At 40.7% G+C, this 23492-nt stretch overlaps 1 long non-coding RNA gene across 1 annotated transcript in view; it reads left to right on the top strand.

Moving 5' to 3' along the window:
- The window catches only part of LOC125458645 (uncharacterized), a 44259-nt gene extending 21736 nt beyond the window's left edge, over positions 1-22523 (top strand). The window contains exons 2-3 of the long non-coding RNA XR_007248877.2: positions 12189-12369; positions 21642-22523. This is a non-coding gene — a long non-coding RNA (uncharacterized LOC125458645). The remainder of the gene's footprint in view (positions 1-12188; positions 12370-21641) is intronic.
- The last annotated feature ends 969 nt before the right edge of the window (positions 22524-23492 follow it).

Genomic DNA, 23492 nt, shown 5'->3' on the forward strand with positions numbered 1-23492 from the left:
AAGAATCACAGCCCACGGTAAGTTATCGCAATGATGATCAGCGCTGACTTGGCTGTGGTACTCATTGTGTTTAAGCTATTTCCTAACCAACCTGCTCAGAGAAGTCATTACACTGCTCCAGGGTAGGTAAGAGTTGAACCCAGGCCTCCTAATCCAAAGAGAACAAGGAGACATTGCCATGGCAACATGTAGACCTATTGCCTGTGTTTAACATTACTACATCTGCTTCCAGTAGTTCTGCTTTTCATTTTCAAACTAACCCCTTCTAGTTAGAGCCATCTGACTCACAATCTCCGGATCCTTTCCAGGGACTGAGCTCTTAATATATCAGACTAAGCTGTTCTAAATAATCAGAAAAGGGGTGAACCCAAGCTGTCCTTCTGCACTTTCTGAGTCAAGGTCTAATCAAAAGAAATGCCGCAACATTTTTTTTCCATCTACGTTCTTGAAGGCACAGGTTTGTGTTGGACTGTCCTACATCAGCTCTCCATTAATATCTTTAACCAGTAAGCAGCTGTCATATGCTGCAGCTTGAGGTAGAGTATACCAATCGTCCTTTCCAATTTTTACATTAAAATTCAAACTTCACCACCTGCGCGGCTGGGATTTAACCCCGTATCCTCAGAGCATGACCTGGCTCACTGGATTAATTGTCCGAAGAAAATCTCACGACACCATCGCTGCCCTCCACAATACTTTGATTAATTCATGTCTAAGAACCTATCTAAATAGCAGAGGAGTAATCTTCTTTCTCCTTCCCAAAATCCACAAACCTGCCTGGCCTGGTCGACCCATTGTCTCAGCCTGTTCCTGCCCCACCGAACTCATCTCCACCTATCTGGACTCCATTTTCTCCCCTTTGGTCCAGGAACTCCCCACCTACGTCCGTGACACCACCCACGCCCTTCACCTCCTCCGGAACTTCCAATTCCCTAGTCCCCAACACCTCATTTTTACCATTGATATCCAGTCCCTATACACCTGTATTCCTCATGCAGATGGCCTAAAGGCCCTCTGCTTCTTCCTGTCCTGCAGGCCTGAGCAGTCCCCCTCCACTGACACCCTCATCCACTTAGCTGAACTCGTCCTCACCCTCAACAACTTCTTTTTCAATTCCTCCCACTTCCTACAGACAAAGGGGGTGGCCATGAGTACCCGCATGGGCCAAAGCTATGCCTGCCTCTTTGTAGGTTACGTGGAACAGTCCCTCTTCCACACCTACACAGGCCCTATCCCCCGCCTCTTCCTCCGTTACATTGATGACTGTATTGGTGCCACCTTGTGCTCCCACAAGAGGCTTGAACAGTTCATCCACTTCACCAACACCTCCCACCCCAACCTTAAGTTCCAACCTGGACTATCTCTAACACCTCCCTCACCTTCTTGGACCTCTCTGTCTCCATCTCGGGCAACCACTTAGAAACTAATATCCATTTCAACTCCCACAGCCACCTAGAATGCACCTCCTCCCACCCACCTTCCTGCAAAAATGCGATCCCCTATTCCCAATTCCTTCACCTCCGCCGCATCTGCTCCCAGGATGAGACATTCCACTCCTGCATATTTCAGATGTCCGTGTTTTTCAAGGACCGTAACTGCTCCCCCTCAGTGGTTGACCATGTCAACCGCATTTCCCACAATTCATCCCTCACACCCCCTTGCCGTAATAACAACCAAAACAGAATCCCCCTCATCCTCACGTACCATCCCACCAACCTCTGGATACAACGCATCATCCTCCGACACTTCCACCATCTGCAATCCGATCCCACCACTAAAGACAATTTTCCCTCCCCAACCTTGTCTGCCTTCCGGTGGAACAAATCTCTCGGTGACTCCCTTGTCCACACTCCCCTCCAGCCCCACCACACCCAGCACTTTTCCTTGCAACTACAGAAAGTGCTACACCTGCCTCCACACCTCCCCCTTCACCCCCTTCCCAGGCCCCAAGAAGACTTTCCACATCAAGCAGAGGTTCACCTGCATATCTGCTAATGTGTGGTATACTGCATCCACTGTTCCCTTTGTGACCTCCTCCATATCGAGGAAACCAAGCGGAGGCTTGGGGTCCGCTTTGCAGAACACCTACGTTCCGTTCGCAATAAACAGCTGCACCTCCCAGTCGCAAACCATTTCAACGCCCCCTCCCATTCCTCAGACAACATGTCCATCCTGGGCCTCCTGCAGTGCCATAATGACGCCACCGGAAGGTTGCAGGAACAGCATTTCATATTCCGCTTCGGAACCCTGCAGCCAAATGGTATCAATGTGGATTTCACAAGCTTCAAAACCTCCCCTCACCCCACTGCATCCCAAAACCAGCCAAACCCATCCCCGCCTCCCTAACCTGTTCTTCCTCTCACCTGTCCCCTCCTCCCACCTCAAGCCCCACCCCCATTTCCTATCTGCTAACCTCATCCTGCCCCCTTAACCCGTCCGTCCTCCCTGGACTGACCTATCCCCTCCCTACCTCCCAATCTTCTCTCACCTTTACTGGCTCCATCCCCGCCTCTTTAATTGTCTGTCTCCTCTCCACCTATCTTCTCCTCTATCCAACTTCAATCTGCCTCCCCCCCTCACTATTTATTTCAAAAGCATTTACCCCGCCCCATTTCTGATGAAGAGTCTAGGCCTGAAATGTCAGTTTCTGTGCTCCTAGAATGCTGGTTGGCCTGCTGTATTCATCTAGCTCCACACCTTGTTATCTTAGAGGATAAATCACTATTGGGTCTTAAGGAGAAGATGTAGAGAGGCTGCAGAAAAGATTTCCAAGGATGTTGCCAGGACTGGAGGTTTTGAGCTCTAGACAGAGGCTGAGTCGGCTGGGGCTTTCTCCCCTGGAGTGTCCGAGGGGGAGCGGTGACCTTATAGAGATTTATAATTCATGTCGGCCATAGATAGGGGGAATGGCCAATAATTTTTTTCCTAGGGTCGGGAGCCCAAAACTAGAGGGCATATGTTTAAGATGAGAAAGGAAAGTTGTAAATGGGACCTGAGGCGAAAATTTGTCACACAGAGGATGGTGCATGTATGGAATGAGCCGCCAAAGGAAGTGGTGGAGGTGGCTACAATTAAAATATTTAAAAGGCATCTGGTTGTGTATATGAATAGGAGGGGGTTTAGAAAGATATGGGCCAAATGCAAGCAAATGGGACTAGATTAGTTTAGGGTATCTGGTTGGTATGGAGGAGTCACCCCAAAGAGTCTGTTTCTGTGCTGTATGACTCTACAGCTCTCAGACTGTATGTAATTTATTACATGATGCAGTTAGGTACAAGTTACTTTGTCTAGGTAGGAAGAAATACAAAGACCATCAGGAACGAGAGCTAACATATCTGTCTCCAATGGAATCTTGTGCTGGACTGCTTCATCTCAACCCAAAGACCTCAGATTGTGTGAATCTTAATGCAGCTTCAACATTAACCCCGACAGAACTATTACTCTATTTAACAGAACGTAATGGCTATTAGCTTTCAAGTTGTAGAGTTTTAAAAGACAAATCTAATCCAGCCTTTACACAATGTTGAGAAGCCTACAACTCCCATAAAGGCCTACTAGACAACAATTGCATGTAGAATTCCTGAGTGATTTTCTCCTTTTCTAAGCGAGAGGTGCTGAGGTAATCTGTAGTATCCTGAGTCAATTAGCACAACACAGACTGGGAATCAAAACTTGCAAGCTTATCGACACCTTAAAAGAACCTGAAATCATTACACTTTTGTGTTAGGTGAGAAGTTTTTTCACCTACACATCCAGGAATCTTTCAAATATTATATCCCCTTTGAGGCAACAAACTGTGCACTTGGTGAAATGATCCACTGAGTGTTTATGCATGTTCTATTTACCACTTTAATTTGTTTTTACAAGTGCAAACAATTTTCTCCCGTGTAAACAAGTGTTGAATAGGTCAGTTCTTCCCTGTTAAAACAGAGAATTTGCTAAGTAAAGGCAGGCTGACAGGCCATTTGTGTCCTGTCACTTGTGTTTGACATCTAGGAGAAGGTTTTCTGGCAGTTGTCTGAAATCTGTATTCTGCTAATTGAGAGTAAATGCACAATTCATTGCCTTTACTTTGGATTGAAACATGACATTATTTCTGTGTACTTGAATATTGCGGTTATGTTACAAGATAAGATACCTCACATTGTAGTTGTACAGGAAAAGATACTTGGTGTGATATATTCTAGAACCTGATAATAAAGTATTTGTTTATTTTGACGATATTGATTTTATATTTGAAGTGTATGAGGACTGGAGATTCCCATCTTTTAACCATCCAGTGTACCACTGATTTCATTTCATCACTGTTAGGTACGGTGCCTTCCACTGGGATAATGGTTGAGAATTTGGCATTGGGAAACCCTTCAAGGTATAGTACAAAGTATCAACTTGTCAAAATACCAAGCTTTCTGCTATCACCTATTGCCCTGTGATAAATGGCAAGGTAGTGTAGTAGTATAGTGAGGCTAGTATCTCTGGCTGAAAGGCACAGTGCAAAAAGGCAAGGCAACGCTCTGACTCAAAGTGACGGCAAGTGAATGGCTCAGAGATACAGCCTGGTCCACTGTATTGGCAGGGTGCTTATCGCTGAACACAAAGAGTCCTTGCTGCAACATTACCATCATAGTTGCTGTTGTGCCCTAAGCTGTAGCATTGAAGCACAGTAACACACTAAGTGGATCAGAGATGTACCAGTGAGTTTCTTAGAAGCTGACACATGGCAGTTGCCATTATTCACAAATGTTGGGCATGCGCCCATGGGGCCTTCCCTGAGGTGCTGTTGCCCAGTATCTTACATGGAGGTCTTTACAGCAAACAGCAAGCTGGAGTCACCAGGTACTGGGCTGACTTTAACACCAAGAATTGTTGACATCTTGTTTGCTTGTGGTCGATGGTAGAACAGAAAGCTGCATCTTAATGAGATGACATTTTGCACTTTATAAGGTCATTCTTAAGAAATAATCCCCTGTAAAAGGTAAATCATCCAGAATTTCATTAAAAACATGCAACAAGTTACTCCTGACATCAAGAAGCTCCTCACTGTACTGCTTAAGCGATTCCACAGCCAGAGCTCACACTGTTCAGGCCCTTATAAGATTCCACCCTGTGGATTTTCTCTTCTATGGCTGTAGATTGTTCGCCCTCACCAATAGCTTCAAGAAAACCATGGTGTGGAACAGGATGTCTCACCTCATCTCCTGATGACACAAACAACAGTCCACTGGAAGTTAGTTAACTGCACCCCGAGTGATACACAGCCTGAGTCGGAATACAAAAGTCAACACAAAGGAGACAGCAGCCACAGTTGTTAGCTCATTTATGCAACTTACCTGGAAATGAACATCAAACTGACTCTCACAACCGACTTATCAGCTTATAGGACCTGTGTTTTTGTGTGGCTAAGAAGGATGGCCAACTAGAGCTCTGAAGAAAAGAAGCTCTGAAGTCTTCAGTATTTCAAAGAAGTTTGAAATTCTGGATATGGCAGCCCTCCGAAAGGTAAATCTGCTAATTATGCAAGCTCTTGTCGAACAGACAGCTTTACTGGCTCAAGCACATTTGCATGATGGAGAACAGGTATATGCCCAAGGTGGCTCCGTATGAGTAGATGGCTGGAGTTAAAGGACCAGCCGGAGACTCAAAGCACTCCTTCAAGGATGTTTATAATCATGACATAAAGCTCTAAGCATCAACTTTCACATTTGGGAGATGCTAGCCAACAAGAGGTGGCAGTGCTGTGGCGCTCCAGCAAGGCACATCACAAGCTGGAAGATCTGGCGGCAAGGCCTGGCCATGAAGATCAGTGGATACAACAACATGGAAGGCACCAACACTGGAAACATCATCCTACTGTGAGATCTGATAAATACCTCATATATAGAAACTGTCTCTCATGGACTGGTCTCTTCAGCCTTCAGAAAAAGTGCATTCTGTGTAAACATTCTATCACTAGTCACTTTTTCCATGTCCATCATTTTTTACAGACAGAAGGAAGTTGAAGATGAAGTCTACATAACAACTCCCTTCCCAGCAGTTCTGTGGGTCACATACACCTAAGCAACTGCAGTGATTCAGGAAGGTGGCTCAACAAAACCACTTCTCAAGCACCATTTGGGATAAGCAACAAATGCTGACCTTGCCAATGATGCTCTCATCGCATGAAAGATTAAAAAAAGTTAGGATGTTATTCTCAAATTCATACTAAGATGAAAGGAAGGAGGAAAAGTAATGTATATCATCTGGGTACAACAGTAAATGTCTTCTGCTTCATTCAAAAAGGTGAACAAAATTAAATTCCAAAAGCAAAACTTTTCCACCTGAATTAATTAACACTTATGTTAAGAATAAGGGATTAGTCACAATAGATATGAGAAAGAAGTAAGATGCTCAGGGAGGTTTGCTCAGGGAAATTAGTTCAGTGCAGAGAAAGTGTGGGATATAGTGACATTTCAAATTTGAAGGGATATGGATAAACTAACAAAAAATAAGCTGCTTGACCTAAATATGAACTCTGTTGCAAACTTAAACTCAGATTGTTGAAAGCGAACAGTCAGTTTAATTTTAGCATCTTGACACAAAGACTAGTGACAGAATATAACATGCCTGTGGAGACTGAGGTATGAATTGATAGGAGCTAATTCAAGAGGAAACTGGATATTCTTTGGAGCAACCAAGTGTTTGACAGATATAAGGGATGGATGATAAAATGGTTTTCTTTACTTTGGAATAGCCAGATTTATTATGATGACCTTGTTAAGAGTTGAAAATTCCTAAGTGACTGAATATCTAGACATTAACACACACACAAAGCAACACACAACCATGCATAAACGACTGCAAACCAAGCTGATAAATCCATGATAATAAAATGTGAGTTTGGATGAACACAGCAGGCCAAGCAGCATCTCAGGAGCACAAAAGCTGACGTTTCGGGCCTAGACCCTTCATCAGAGAGGGGGATGGGGTGAGGGTTCTGGAATAAATAGGGAGAGAGGGGGAGGCAGACCGAAGATGGAGAGAAAAGAAGATAGGTGGAGAGGAGAGTATAGGTGGGGAGGTAGGGAGGGGATAGGTCAGTCCAGGGAAGACGGACAGGTCAAGGAGGTGGGATGAGGTTAGTAGGTAGGAGATGGAGATGCGGCTTGGGGTGGGAGGAAGGGATGGGTGAGAGGAAGAACAGGTTAGGGAGGCAGAGACAGGTTGGACTGGTTTTGGGATGCATTGGGTGGCGGGGAAGAGCTGGGCTGGTTGTGTGGTGCAGTGGGGGAGGGGACGAACTGGGCTGGTTTTGGGATGCGGTGGGGGAAGGGGAGATTTTGAAGCTGGTGAAGTCCACTTTGATGACAGCAACTCATATTCCGCTTGGGAACCCTGCAGCCCAATGGTATCAATGTAGACTTCACCAGCTTCAAAATCTCCCCTTCCCCCACCACATCCCAAAACCAGCCCAGTTCGTCCCCTCCCCCCACTGCACCACACAACCAGCCCAGCTCTTCCCCGCCACCCACTGCATCCCAAAACCAGTCCAACCTGTCTCTGCCTCCCCAACCTGTTCTTCCTCTCACCCATCCCTTCCTCTCACCCCAAGCCGCACCTCCATCTCCTACCTACTAACCTCTCCCACCTCCTTGACCTGTCCGTCTTCCCTGGACTGACCTATCCCCTCCCTACCTCCCCACCTATACTCTCCTCTCCACCTATCTTCTTTTCTCTCCATCTTGGGTCCGCCTCCCCCTCTCTCCCTATTTAATCCAGAGCCCTCACCCCATCCCCCTCTCTGATGAAGGTTCTAGGCCGGAAACGTCAGCTTTTGTGCTCCTGAGATGCTGCTGGCCTGTTGTGTTCATCCAGCCTCACATTTTATTATCTTGGATTCTCCAGCATCTGCAGTTCCCATTATCACTGATAAATCCATGAGGCTAGGTTCTAAGGTGAAGCACATTTCTCTCCCTTTAGGGCAATGGTTTTACCTGGTGTGCCATGAAACCTGTCCAAGTGTGTGTGAAATTTTATATGAAAGTAATGAAAATCAATGTCAAACAAATACTGTTTTAGCTTGAACGACAACCAAAAGTACAAATCCTAAAACTCTGTGCTTGCAATAAGTGATTGTGTATTTTTTTTTTCCTCTGGTGGATTTGAAACATTAATTCAACTGATCCTTGTTTAGCTTGTTGTATGCATTCTGTTGCAAACTTTTCCAGTAAGATTGTAACCATAGTAAATGCTGGGAAATATGATATTTATGAGCACTTAGTTCTGCCGAAAAAATATGGGTGTGCCGTGGAATTTTTTGTGTAGTTGTTCAAGTGTGTCATGTTACTGAAAGTATGGGAACCATTGCTTTAGGCAGTTACCCAAATCCAGATGCCTTAGCATACGGCAGCCTTTAACCCTAGTTATGAACAGAGTCAGCGCTGATGTTTAACGAGAAACATTCTGAAATCTACCAGCCCACAGTACTTCCTGGTACCAGGCCAGTCAGGGTAATCTCAAGGCAGGAAAGAATCTCAATGGCAAGTCTACCTTTTCATGTTTTATTAGCAAGCTATGTAAGCTTGCAAATTGTCAACAATACTAGAGGATACAGCAGACCTCCCTGGTCATGTACAGATCACCAGACCTACCTCAGACAATGAACTGTTGATTTTGACATATAAACTCAAAGCCAACATCATCCTTGTTCCTTCCCCGGTGCCACCATAAAAAGGGACAGTCACTTATCACTGATGAGAAAATCTCATAAGTGGAGACACTAGGACCAGTTGAATTGTGTTATTGATACTTTGAGCTCAAGCAGCATTTTCAATTATGCAGGTCTAACATTGTTCATCAACTGGCATGTGCTGAAGTGCAAGAAGTGAAATGATGGTATTTAAATGAAATACAGGAGTAAAATCATCTCTTTCCAACACTCCATGTGCTCAAATTGCATCTATATTCTCATCAGACATAGCACATCAGCAGCCAGAGATGCCCATGAAAAAAGTGAAAGAAAAAGACTTCCAATTTCAGACTGGGAGCTGGTGGGGATAACCTTTCGCTTTATTTACAAGACTGAATGAAGAACTATGTTAGAAAATTGGAAAAAACTGAGGACAAGAGTTAAGAAGGAGTGGGTTTGTTCCAAGGTGAGGAGATTACAGCAGTCCTGGAAACAGCCCACACATAAAAGTAATAATTCTCAAGAGTACAATGCTCTTTGCATGAAACATTTCATCAGGAATTATATTCTACAAATCATGTATCACATAAACTTCCCTGTTACTCCTTTGATATAGATGCTGGGAATTTCCTTTGCTATTTGCTTTCGAGAGGAACATGATATTCCCTGCATAATTTTGCTTTATTCGCAGATGGCAATGGAACAGAGAATTCGAATTGTCACTGAGGTTAGAGAAGAAACAATCACCTCCTCCCTCATAGTGCCCTTGTTATTGCTGATCGTGGCTCAGTGATGACATATTGTCACAATGTGACATGTTGAATAAGTTGGCTACAGGAACAATGTCACCTTGCATAGGAATTGAAATCAGCATTATTAAGCAGTATTGGCTCATTGACTGAGTTACTTGGTACAACTCAAAAAAAATCATCCAACAATACAAAACATTTTAAAAGCAAAAGACACCTTTTGAATTCCTCAGTCAGATTTCCACCATGTAATTCATTCTTATTTTGGTTTTACTATAAGTTTATAATGTATATAGTTAATTCATAGATATTTTTCTTTTATGTGCTTTCCAAAGGTGGGTTCTTGACTCAAAGCTTATCTTAAGGATAAGGAGTAGGACAAAGGTGTATGTCCCAAATCAACCTCACCTTGAAGAGGTATCAAGCCATGGTGTTGGCCCTATTCTAAACCACCATTTGCCATCTTCCCAACTGAGCAAAAAAACATCCACTCCATATTCTGCATACAGATTCTGGGAATGTATTGTGCCCCATAGTCTAAGATCTACAGAGTTCACTTCCTAGTGGCCACAATGAAATATGCAATGTATGTGGTTAACTACATTGTGCCTCTGATTGTTCTGGTTGTCTGCCGAATTATAATGATTCCCTATAGTACCACTTATTCTTTCACATTGTACTGTGGAAATATCTTTTTAATTTTTCACAGTAATGTCAAATATGTGCTCTGTAGATAAATGAGATACAGAATACACCGAGGAAAACTTGGTTTTAAGTATATGAATAAACATCTCCTCGATTGCAGGTAAATTTCCATGAAATTAGAGAGCCAACAACTTAAAAGACAAATTCAGTGGAACAAAACATCGTGAAATTAAATGTAGAATAGTAGCAAAATCTCGCAATATGTTTTAAGTCCGTACTTGGAGAATTTACATTGCGGGCATGACATCAATGAGTCAATGCGTATAAAAATAACAATGTGTTATGAATAGGCTGACATATATTTAAACGGCAAATATGTGGTGAACAGAAGTTGGTTGAGGAAATACCTCCACAAGAGTAAAAGGATGGTTAATTTATGGATGTGAATGAATTATGGCGACTATTATTATTCATATACTAAGAGCCATGATTTACTTTCATTTCTACTCTTTACTATTCTGTTTGTTCCAGAAATTAATGACAATTTTTTTAAAGACTTAATTCATACAAATTTGAGTCAGAATTCAAAATTACTATCGATTAATTAAAGTGAATTACTTATTAAGAAGATTGTCAAAAAACATTCCAATCTTTGTTGACTCGATCTCCATTCAAAACATAGAGGAATTGCTCAAAATTGCAGCCATGAGCTTCTCATTTAACTATAAATTAGGCCAAATGTTGGCTGTATTCTTTCTGAGTCTGTAGGACAAACCTAGCCACCACAGCTAAATGGAGGATTTCTTCAGTAAATGTTTGCACAATCTTCACAGGAGTTGCAAAAGGATCCTCAGCACATAGCTAAACCATGAACATAAGGATAAACAAATCATTTTGTATTAGATAAACCCTTTTCTGTGTTATCAGCTGCCAAAAGAGTAGCCAGGCATTTACATTACTTCAAGGAGTGATCCAATTAAATGCTCCCACCTATCAGAATTCTCCTCTTGTGCAAAGGTCATTGACCTGGCTTTTAGACATGTCATTCATTTGGTCAACAATAATAAGGCATTTTAATGTGAATTCAAAATCCTTTTTACCTAGTTCAAAAAATTTCCAGTGTTTTCAGTTTTTACTACTGGTTTTTAATATTTTGAGATATTTCAAGTAGACTTGTACAGGCTAAGTGAATGGTCAAGAAGGTGGCAGATGGAATATTATGTGAATAAGTGCAAAGTTATCCACTTCAGTAGAGAAAGCAGAGGACAGAATATTTCTTAAACAGTGAGCAGTTGGAAAGGGTCAGCGTCCTTGCACATGAGTCATTTAGTCCAAGCATTCAATTCAACTATCAATAAAGAAGGCAATTGGTATGTTGACCTTCATCGTAAGAAGGTTTGAGAACAAATGTAATGATGTCTTGCTGCAATTGTATGGAGCCTGGGTGAGATTGCACCTGGAGTATTATGAACAGCTTTGGTCTCCTTATCGAAGGAAGGATAAACCTTTCATAGAGGGAGTGCAGTTGTCCTCCAGATTAATCCCTGGCATGGCAGAGTTGTCTTTTGAGAAGAGATTGCGGAAACTGGGTCTGAACTCTCTCGAGTTTGAAGAATGGAGGATGATCTCATTGCAACTTTGAAAATGCTCACAGAGTGTGACAGGGTGGATGTTGATACGTTGTTTCCCATGCCTGCTGAGTCCAGAACTTGGGATGTAACTGCCAAATAAGGAGTAAACTACTTAAGACTGAGATGAGAAGAAATTTCTTCACTCAGAGGATGGGGAATCTTTGAAATGGACTACTCTAGAGGGCTGTGGAAGTTCAATCATTAAAATTGATAGATTTCTGGATACTAATGAAACAAAGGAATATGGAGTTTGCCTAGGAAAGTAGCATTTAGGTAAATAATCCAACTGAACAGTTGAACAGGCTTGATGGGCTGAATGGCTGACTCTTGTTCCTTTGTTTGTTTCTATGTTATACAAAAATATGAACTGTGCAGCTTTTGACCAGAATCTTATCAATATCTAATTAACCTTTCGCCCATTCCCCTACTGATAGAAGTCTTCTGCTGCAATACAAATTACCTAGTGTTAATCATATTTCTTTCTCCTTCTCTCTACAGGAGCTACAGGCTAATTTTATACTGAGGAAAACTGTTTTGTGGATTGACACAGCTTGGTGAAGAGTCTCTGGACATTTCTTTCTTTTAAAAATAACAGGAGACAGCTGTAAATATTGAAAAGCTGTAGTAAAAGCGGAAATTGCTAGAGACATGTAACAAGCTATTTTCAGCTATTTCTAAAGTGAGTATTAATATTCTGAATCAGCTGAAATTGCTTTAAATAATTTCTAATCTCCCTCGGTTTTCTTCAAAAGAAGTTTGGTTTCAATTGTTTATAGTTTACAATCTATAATACTCTTAATGAAAAAAACTTCCACTTGATTCCATTGCGACATGAAGCCACAGTGTAAAATCAGTAGCGGACCCTGTGATACAATCAAGAATGTTCCAAAGGTGAATCAAAGAAAATTCAACAAATAATTTTGAGAATACTAGGGCTCAAATTTAGACTTTGATTTTTCCATTTCTCAGCTGTGAGGTAAAAGTTACAGAGTTCACTTTTATTACAACATGCATGCACTGGGCTTGAAACACATTGACACCCATGTTATCACAGAAGAAATTCAGAAGTTGCAGGCATCATTTTTGGCAGCTGAAGAGCAATTGGAACTGTTATTGATGGTCTCTGTTTAAGGATCCAAATCATAAGTTATATCAACTAGATTTTCAAGCTCTCTAATGTCCTATATAACCAACAATTTTGACAAGATTCTATGAAAGTTGCCGTTGGAGATACGTAAAAATTACTTAACTTGTTTCTTGTGGAAGAAGCAAGTCTCTCTTAGCTCCAAAACAACAGCAATTATATTAATAATACTGTGCTATCTCCTGTTTCCCCACTGTCCTGTTAGTATCCAACCACACCGCACTTCATTCCACACAATGCTTCATTCCACCCCCACTCTCCACCTCTACAAAAGTTACCTGATGGCCAGCTTCCAGCTCCCAAGGTGGCCAGTCATGCTCTGGACCTGACAAGCCAGCTAAGTTATTAGGACATGCAGCTTGCCAGCTTTATAGTAATGAGATCTGAGGAACAAATTAGTTTAAATTCTGAATAAGCCTCTTCAGGTGTGCCTTGCAGCCTGCCTTGACATTCCTCACATTAGGTGTTAATCCATTTCCCTTCTCTATAAGCAATTGCTTACAGTATTTCTTTTTGCGGTATTTTATCTGAATTTCTTTTCCAAGTTTGAATATGTGACTTACTGCTGGCTTATTGGTGGTGCAATGTCCATACTGAGCAATGTTATCCTAGAAGATGTAGAATTAATTCCTAGTTGGTGTCATGTGGGTGATCTGTGCAGCTTATTAGTAGGAATGCTAGATGCCTCAGAGTGAATTACCTAAGTGTGTCAGGGTCAGGTCAAGCTATGTTGCACACTCACCTGCAACAGACCCCCAGGCAAGAACAGCACTTTGCTATGGAACACAGCCATGGCAAGAGTTTCAACTGAGAGTCTTTTAATATGGGGATACATTTGCATTCACCGATATCGCACAATTTTGGCTGACCAGGAGACTCTCACCACCTGCCACAGTTACGTTGGGAAGATGTTTGCAAGTTGATCGGCAACTTGTTTGGCCACATTATGAACCCACATTCTGTGGCCCTTCACTCCCACAGTGGAATTCAAACATAACCCTTCTGGGTCAAAGGCAGGGATGCATTCACTGCAGCACATGTTCTTAAGCTCACAGTTAAGCCACAGACACTCACCATTTAGATATACACAATAAAGGACGACTGTTGAATCACTATAACTGCAGCATCATACATTAGACACCGGTCATGTCCACCACAGAAAAAGGATTTGCATTACTTCAGAGTAAACACTGGAAAACATATCTTTCACTCAGAAAGTGAATTTGGGAAATATTCACTATGAAGCAGATGCTTGCTATACAGTATATTGTCGTATACTGCATTTAGCGCTTAATTGAAATCCAGGTATATTGAAGCTGGCATTATATGTATTCAGTGGTGTGTATGTTTGACATTGTTTTGACAGACAATTTAGGCAGGCATCCAGGCCTGTTTAACATTAGCTGATGTGGGCTTCAGAAACATTTTGAGTGCATTCCAACCGAAATCCAACCTTCACTTGTTATAGTTTATCCATAATGCACAATCCTTGCCTGTTGGCAAACTAAAATAGCTGGATGGATCCCCTTGACATTGTATTTCCTCCAACATAACACCTCCCTTGCAGCAGCTGTCTGACAACAAATGGGGAAGACTAATGACAATTTCTCTGTTGAATTTGTTCCTGTTTTAATTTTACCGAGTGCCATTTCAGTGTCCATGTACACAGATCCTTGCAAATTACCATCCAGGTTGACAAGGCTGTTAAGAAGGCACACCAGTCTTTTAGCTTTTATTAATAGAGGGATCGAGTTCCGGAACCAAGAGGTTATGCTGAAGCTGTACAAAACTCTGGTGCGGCCACACTTGGAGTATTGCGTACAGTTCTGGTCACCACATTATAAGAAGGATGTGGAAGCTTTGGAAAGGGTGCAGAGGAGATTTACTAGGATGTTGCCTGGTATGGAGGGAAGGTCTTACGAGGAAAGGCTGGGGGACTTGAGGTTGTTTTCGTTAGAGAGAAGAAGGTTGAGAGGTGACTTAATTGAAACATATAAAATAATCAGAGGGTTAGATAGGGTGGATAGGGAGAGCCTTTTTCCTAGAATGGTGACGGCGAGCACGAGGGGGCATAGCTTTAAATTGAGGGGTGAAAGATATAGGACAGATGTCAGAGGTAGTTTCTTTACTCAGAGAGTAGTAAGGGAATGGAACGCTTTGCCTGCAATGGTAGTAGATTTGCCAACTTTAGGTACATTTAAGTCGTCATTGGATAAGCATATGGACGTACATGGAATAGTATAGGTTAGATAGGCTTCAGATCGGTATGACAGGTCGGCACAACATCGAGGACCGAAGGGCCTGTACTGTGCTGTAATGTTCTATGTTCTTGTACTGTGATGATAACAAATTACACAACGTCACTGTGGTATTTTGCCAAATGATCACTCTGGGTACCTTGTGATATTTATCACCTCTACCAGTAGATAGTACTGGTTAAGAGTTGTTTTCAAGACTTGTGATTTTTTTAAGACCAACTCAGGCCAACTGAGGAGCCTCCATTTTATTTCTTTATTTCAGATAATATTTTAGCATAGAATCTTTGTCATAGTTTATATTATACCCAATCTTAGTAATCAGAGCAACAGTAGCAGAATAAAAGATGTTGATCATTCTGAATTACTGTATAGTCCTATTATTGAAGTCCATGTTCTTTCTCTCATGGGGATGAAACAAAAAGACAATATATTTAGTAATGATTAAGTAATATTAAGCTTTGAGTTTGTATACCCTGTATTCCTTGAGTGCTTGTTATATCCATTTTAAAAAATCGATATTTTTATGACACTGTTCAAATCAATGTTGTCTATAGTACAGCTATTTCATCATTACACTTCCAATGGTGAAACCAGCCAGCTGGGATTATGCCTTATATTTTCAGGGGCAAGCTGTGCAAGTTCTTTGACCATTAACCTATACTGGTGGAAAATAGTTTGCCACATATTTACAAATTTTATAAAAAAAACTCATCACTGACTGTGCACAATCATAACATTACCCATTAAGAGTGGCATCAATTAATATTCTCAGGTAATGCTTGAGAAAAGATTATTTGATGTTCTTCAACTCGGAAAGAGTTAAAGTCTCTAAACAATTTATTTGGTGTATGGGTGTTGTCTTGTAACACTGGCTATCATCAGTTGCTGCTCCTGGAGAGCTTAAGTTTGGGAGAGGCCATGGCCTCTAAGTGTTTCATGCCAACTTCATTTATATTCTGACAATATATTATCAGTCCTCTGATTGCTCAGCACACATTCTGTTTATACACTGCAACAAAATGAATAAATAAGCACTGGCCATGTAGTCTATAGTCCTTCCTTTTGTGATTTAAGTCAATATTTGTTTACCCACATATGTCTACTTTGATTTAATTCCTTAAAGTACTGAAAGCTCTTTGATTTGAAGCAAAGACAACTACTTCCTGTTGTAGTAATATTCTAACATTCACATAATAACCAGGTATAACGATATGACATCCAGCTAGCGATGGAAACCGAGTGCTGAATGGATCGCACTTATTGTACTGCATGTCCTCCTCTGTTCAGAAGCCTATGATTACACAGCTGCAGTTTGGACTAGTATATTTTCCCCTGGATTACCAACTACCTCGATACTGTTTGTGCACAGCCCATACAGCAGATAAACAATTTCACATTACATATTCGTCCCTCGTTCAGATCAATAGAAATTGGCTTTCCTATGCAAACTGGAACTGAATGGCATTGCAAGCTGTAGCAGTTGGGCTTTTCATGATTAAATTTGAATTAGTTCTTCAGTACACAAACATAGAGATAGGTGCATCATGAGCCAATCGCTACCAAACTGATTAAAGAGACAGTATTTATCTTGAGAGCTGAATGAGTGTGATGGTGATTGTTAAAGATAATGATTTAGACTTGCATTTAAATTTGTCTGTTTTTTAAAATTCAATATAACTTCATTGAGCTTTAGTCAAATTTAATCAGTGACAATAACTGTGCTGCAGAAACTTGGGTCGACAATGTTTGATGAGAAAAAGCATGCCAGGCACATGACCCCATTTTTCTCAGTGCGGAAAGCCAAGAAGACATAACTCAGATATTCAGGTCACACCAGCACAAAGCTGACTGGGAGGCCACAATTAGATTGGTACAAGGTTCATTAGTTACTCGGAAATATTAATATTTGGAGACATCTCATTAAAGTGACTGAAGCACCCAGGAAGCAGAAAGTTGCACCGTGTTCATGTAGGCTCTGAAGGGAAATTCACTTTCCATTTTGTTCTCCCTACACCTTTCAGCATTCCCATTGCCAACCTCCACCACTTTAGGTCCAGCTGAAAAATGACCAATGTAGTCAGCCATGCATCAGCGACTTAGCACAATTTGTAATGGCCCTGCTGCTGCTACTGGTACATCACGAGGAATCCGCTAAGGTGGCCGAGAAAATGAAGTATAGGAGTTAACCTTGTGGAAGACCTGGCAATCCCTGGCTAGTTCAGTCAATAGTCTCAAACATCTCGTATGGCTAAATGCGAAATTACACATCTTGCTGTGAAAAACAGAAGGGAAGAATATTATTTAAATGGTGACATATTGAGAAGTAATGATGTGAGGGAACTAGATGCTTTTGTGCACCAGTCAATGAAAGCGGACAGGCAAATGCAGCACATAATTTGGAAGGCAAATAGCTTATTGACCTTCATTGCAAGAGGATTTGAATTCAGAAGTTGGGATGTCTTATTGCAGCTATACAGGGCCTTGGTGCGACCACACCTGGAGTATCATGTGCAGTTTTGGCCTCCCTACCGAAAAAAGGATATACCTGCCACAGAGAGAGTGAAACAGAGGTTCACTAGGCTCATACTGGGGATGGCAGGACTGCTTTTGCACAGTAGGTTGGTTTAACTGTGCCTGTATTCACTGGAGTTGAGGAGGAGAGAAGGAATACAATTGAAATATATATTTTTCCAAAAGGGCTGGGAAACCTGGATGCAGGGAGGATGTTTTTCTTGGTTGGGGAGTCTAGAACCTGAGTACACAATCTCAGGATACTGGGTTTATTGTTTAGGACTATGATGAAGGAAGATTTCTTCACTCAGCGGTGAGTGAATCTGTGGAATTCTGTACCACAGAAAGTTGCGGAGTCCAAGTCACTGAAAATTTTCAAGAAAGAGATGGAGATGGATACACTTTTAGATTTTAAAGGCATCAAGGGGTTTGGGGAGGAAGCGTAAATATGGCCTACCCTGATCCTAGTCTCTGTACTACCATGACACTCTTAATCTTTACGTCAGGGATTAGGTTTTTGCAGTGCAGTAATGGTGTCCCAGGAGACCAGGATTCTAGTTCCACCTGCTCCAAGGGTGCATCATAGCACATCTGATCAGGCTGATTACAAATACGCGCTCAAAATTAACTTTCTTTGCAATGGTGCAAAAAATGTTGCCTAAACCAGAACTGAATGCCGTCACATTCCCAAGGCCCCATATTTGAACAGAGGCTTTATAGTTTCCCTGTCAGAATCATTATAAGAATGCTCAGTTAATGTCAATTGCATACTGAGTTCTATTCGTTTGAAATACTGTTGTAACTTTCTGCTATGGAACAAATATTCTAGCTCACATGAACATGTACACATTCTCTTAAGTTCCCTCACAATGTGATGATGTTTCTGTGTGGCAGTAATACCATGTCCATGGTTGTGGCTGTCAACCAATAGGTTTCAGGCAGTCAATAGATGGCTAAAAACAAGGAAGATGTATTCTGACAGAGTCTTCCTAATCACTTACCTGAGTGAATTTTAACAAATGTATTGTCTGGTTGCCTTTAAGGAGCATTTGACTCTGACATGGATCTTTAAAAATATAAAGCCACTCATTCTTGGACATATATACAATACATTCAAATTCTGTTATGCAAAAATTATCCATTATGACACGTGTAGCAATGTATACACAAGCCCATCTTCACATATATGCCCACTTACACACATAATTAAATTCCTACATACTCAACTGCAAACATAATGGAGTTTTAACAGTGGATCCAAGAACATTTTTTATTGAATTTACAAAACAGCAAATTCTGATACTGATTCTGATGGTAAAGGCATTTTAATCATCATGTTACTATGGTACATTAGCACTTCTGCTGTTTTCAATCGATTTCACTTAGCATTCCATCAATGAAAGAATTATTTTTTGGTTAAAATGTTTACATTAAATCCATGTAGAAAAATAACACAAAGGGGATTATGTGCTCTCTTGGGTCATGGCATTTTACAGAGTGAATGCTGCATTGCAAATTGCACAATACTTACATCTTGCTTGACACAGATTAGTTCTTTGGCCCTTTGCTCCAGCTTTGTGCTACACAACTCGATCTGTACCATATACCATGAACCAATTAAGATAAATTATTGTTAACAAGAGTGACAGGTTGTTGCTGTCAGGAACAATGACTGGAACCAGACAGGGTTCTGCATTTTAAGTTCAGATGTAAGCCTCCACAGGCAGTGGTGGGAAAGTCACAATGTTACTCGAGAAATAAAATTTGATCAGTTCAGAGGAGGCAATAGTGAATCTCCAGTGAAAACTGCCATTTAAGCGATTCATCCAAGTTTGTTATTAGCTTCCAATATTAACTAAATTCTGCTTCAAAATATTGAAGGAACATGCACTGCTTTTGATCAAAAATGACTGTATCCCAGATAGTGCACCTTAAAGGAAATTTTGACCGTGGAGAATCACATTAGACTTGCAATATCATTTCAGCATTATACATAATTAAGACAGATGTGAGACCTATGGATGACCTGATATTAAACCTTAGGGTACTAGCATAAAAGTTTTATTTTCTCTCTCCACTTTTTGTTTTAGTGGAAAAGTTGATTGATTTAATGTTCGAACTAAATTACTGGTAGAAAGAATTTTGCAGGCCAACATTCTACATTTCTATATTACTGTCTCATGATGCATGACATATGCATGTAGCATTCAATATCTCCAGCATTCGTCTACTTGAAATTGTCAGTCAGCCGGGATCAATCAATTATGTTACATATGATTGAAGAAAGCACCCAGCCGCAGCACATTGCATCGAGAGAGGTTTTTTTAGGGTGCAGCACTTCACTCACTGACAAAGCAGATGGATGTAAAACTAATTTTGGGCTCCCTAACTTTCCTGTTGTTCATTTTAACAATTAGAGAAGACTGCAAATTGGGTGTGTTGTCCACTGTGACTGGTCAACCCATCTAGGCCCTTACTCACAATCTTGAACTCCAGCAATGCTTACAGTATGCATCCACTTTTTCATAAATCCTACAGATTAGTGAATGACTATTTACTTTAAAGGGATTAACTTTTAAAAGTTAATCTGTAAAGCATTCTGATAAAGATGAGGAAATTAGATTAATGACTTTTGTTAGCAATACAATAATTGGTTTGCAAATAGATGCCTCAATGGACTCCTGTTGACAATTTGTCATTAGTGTTAATTATCCAATGGGGTCAGTCTTAACATAGCCTGCTTACTGGACACTAAGCAGGTAGGCTGTTAATAATGAGAGGATGTTTCTTAGCTATTTCAAATGAGCAGGTGGTGCTGAACAGAAACTCTGAGAATGCAGTAATTATCACATTAATGCAAAAAGATGTTTCGGAATCCATTCTCAGCTCAAAGCTGCAAAGAATTCAGGGAGATAAAGATTAATTGTACTACCTATTATTTTCTGTCCATGTCAGTTTTCACAAGATTTCATCCCATTTCAAACTGCTGTACGTAGCATTGCAAAACCTAATTGTTTCTATTCATTTAAATGGCATTAACTGACTCCCCTGGCTCACACTCTGTCTTGTTAATTCCCCAGCATTTCTATAATAATGCCTGTTCTTATTTCTCCTATTTTTCTAATGCATTGCTGGGCTTCTTATTTCTTTATTTTTCTATTTTTTTCCCTTAAAAATTTGCATTTAGGAATATGTATCTAGGTACTCTGGCACCTAAAATGGTGCTATAAGTGCCACCTTATGAACTTTTCACTGCATTCATGTGAGTTCCTGTGACAATAAAGATAAGCCTAAACTCTAAATTTTATATATACCTGACCAAACCAACCAAAAAGCAACTGCTCTTCTTTGCCTGATAGGATAGCTCTTGATTATTAATCAAACTTCCCTTTTCTTCTTTTAATGCCTTTTATTAGCAAGCCAAAGTTTTTAAAGTATTTGCCATTTTAAATGTTGCTTTGATTTTACTCCAGGGTTGTCCTGGGGATTAGTCTTTAACTCCTTGAGATGCCAGGGCCACCCTGGAAGTTTCACAACTCTACTCACTTTTCAACTAGTTATTATTGATCTGATTCTCCCTGTTTGACAAAGCAGTTTGTTCCCATGAATATACTGAATGCTTACACGTATGCAGGTGACATTTTAACATTCAAACCCAACAAGTTTACACAGAGTTCAAGTCAGGTTTGTACAAGCAGTCGCCAGGCTGTGTACAGGTTCCGTTCTCTGGAGTCAGTCCACAAGATGCTAAGTACGCAAGTTGGAACACAGTGCAGGATAATATAAAGCAGCTGTTTGTAAGTACACAAGGTCTTCGTATGTCAGGTCTTTAAAATTACGTACCTATATGGGTTCACATTCGTGAGTTGCGGTCGTTTGTAAGTTGGATGTTCATAAATCAGGGACTCCCATAGAGTAAATAGGTGTTGGTGCTAAATGGATCGGTGAGTGATTGACATGTCGTCGATGTTCTGTCAACAAAGTATGTATATTTCTCAGTATTATTCATTATTAACCTTTATTTTTCCATTGAGCCAGATGTCATCTTCTGCAAAGGCAATAAAGGCATTTCAACATCGATATATATTGACTTAACAATGATAACTTTTGAAATTCATTTGATGGAGCTTCTATTCGAACATCTGATCATTACTTGGAATCAAAAAGATTATACTAATGTCATCGCTACACGACGATTGGGAAAAAAGTTAAAGACTGCCATCTAGAGAAGAAGTCCTGCACTGTGCTCCAGTCATTTGAAATTAAATGCAATCTAGTTTGAATATGTAAAATTAAAACTTTCTAGGTGAGGGTAATTGCACTGCAGATAAACTTTTGAGGCATCAGGATAAGGACATTTCTTTCCAGATAAGCTTGTGCAGTAAACATTTACATTATATTATCAGAGCATTATAATAACCTTTACACCATGCGTGAAGACCTAATAGTCCTTTCATTGACTGCAGTGTTTCATAAATATGTTAATTATTTTAGTTCCAGCATTAATTACCATGGTCTAGATTTTTTTTGTGTATTTTAATTGCATCAATCAGTAGTTGTAGCAATTCTGTTTAAAAAGTATGTCTCTCAAGCCAGATAGATCCCATGTACTTTTTTTTCATTTTCAAAAGCTCCTCTGTTTACATTGCAACAATCTTTAAAGAAAAAATTGTGCAATAAAAAAAGCAATGGTGTGTCTTTGTTATGATATCCGAGATTAGCTTAGCTCTGAAGTGCTGATGTTGAAAGTATATATGATTGACATTCTGGTCCACATAAACTCCAAATGTTTAAGTACAGTTCACAAATTTTACATGGTTAAATGAAGTTTACTTTGATTCTAGTTTTGTTACCCAGCAGGTAGACACTTTGTGCATCCACTAATTGTTTAAATCTCTGCAGAACTATTGAAGCAATTAATAAATGTACATTTTTCTCAATAAACAGTATAAAATTTAAATTAGTGCTGTACTTTTTCTAGTATTCAGTTAACCGGGCACCAATTATCCTCCAGTACACTTGAGGCCTTGTTACAAGTCACCATCTTTAATTCACTGCGGTTCTTTTAACCACATTTCGGAGCATTTTCCTTTTCTCTGTCCCTTCTCTGACCTCCCATTCTTCACAAAAGAAAACAAGGTACATATCTGACTGCATTTGATCTCCAGCAATTGCTTCACCTCAGTGACTGTAACTATTGTTGTTCCCTGACTCCAGCAATAACTTACAGTCAAGCTTCAAATATTTGCAAGGACTAACTAAAGAAAGCACAATTTGTGTCGTATTTATTGATCTTATACTTGGTGTGGTTGGTGACAACGGGGCACTTAATCAGGTAGAAGGGTATTGGGTGGAGACCATCCCCCTTCCATGTTGATTAAGTCTGTGGTGGTGAGGCCTGTGGACAGCCTTGCTGTTCTATCACTCATTAATTAATTAATATTTGTTTAAGGCTTCCTTCCATCATCACTGGCTTCCAGAGGGACATAAGACAGAAACACATGCAGGTTGTTTGTGGCATTGGATTTGGGGAGGTGGAGATGGGTCAAATCCTTTTGTCAAAGGTGCCCAGTGCTAATCCCCCGCACTTACAGCTTCTTTCCCTTTCCCACAATTCCCATCTCATATGTCATCACTCACCTAAGGCCTAGGATCCAGTGACAATCCCTGGTCTCAACACAAGGGGCAGCACCCATCTCCCTGGTTCAAAAGATCTGTCCATTTCTGATTGACCAGTACCTCTGAGTGGGTATGAATTCTGCCATGGAGTCTTGATCCTGGGGAAGTTGAATCATTTTCCCCTGTTAAATACCAGTGGCACATATTTTCCTGGGCCTTTTCAAAGAGAGGAGATATGCAGCTTACACCAGCTCTCCAAGTGGTAGACAA

Source organism: Stegostoma tigrinum, chromosome 1 (assembly GCF_030684315.1).
Source record: "Stegostoma tigrinum isolate sSteTig4 chromosome 1, sSteTig4.hap1, whole genome shotgun sequence".
In the NCBI taxonomy this organism is placed as follows: Eukaryota; Metazoa; Chordata; class Chondrichthyes; order Orectolobiformes; family Stegostomatidae; genus Stegostoma; species Stegostoma tigrinum.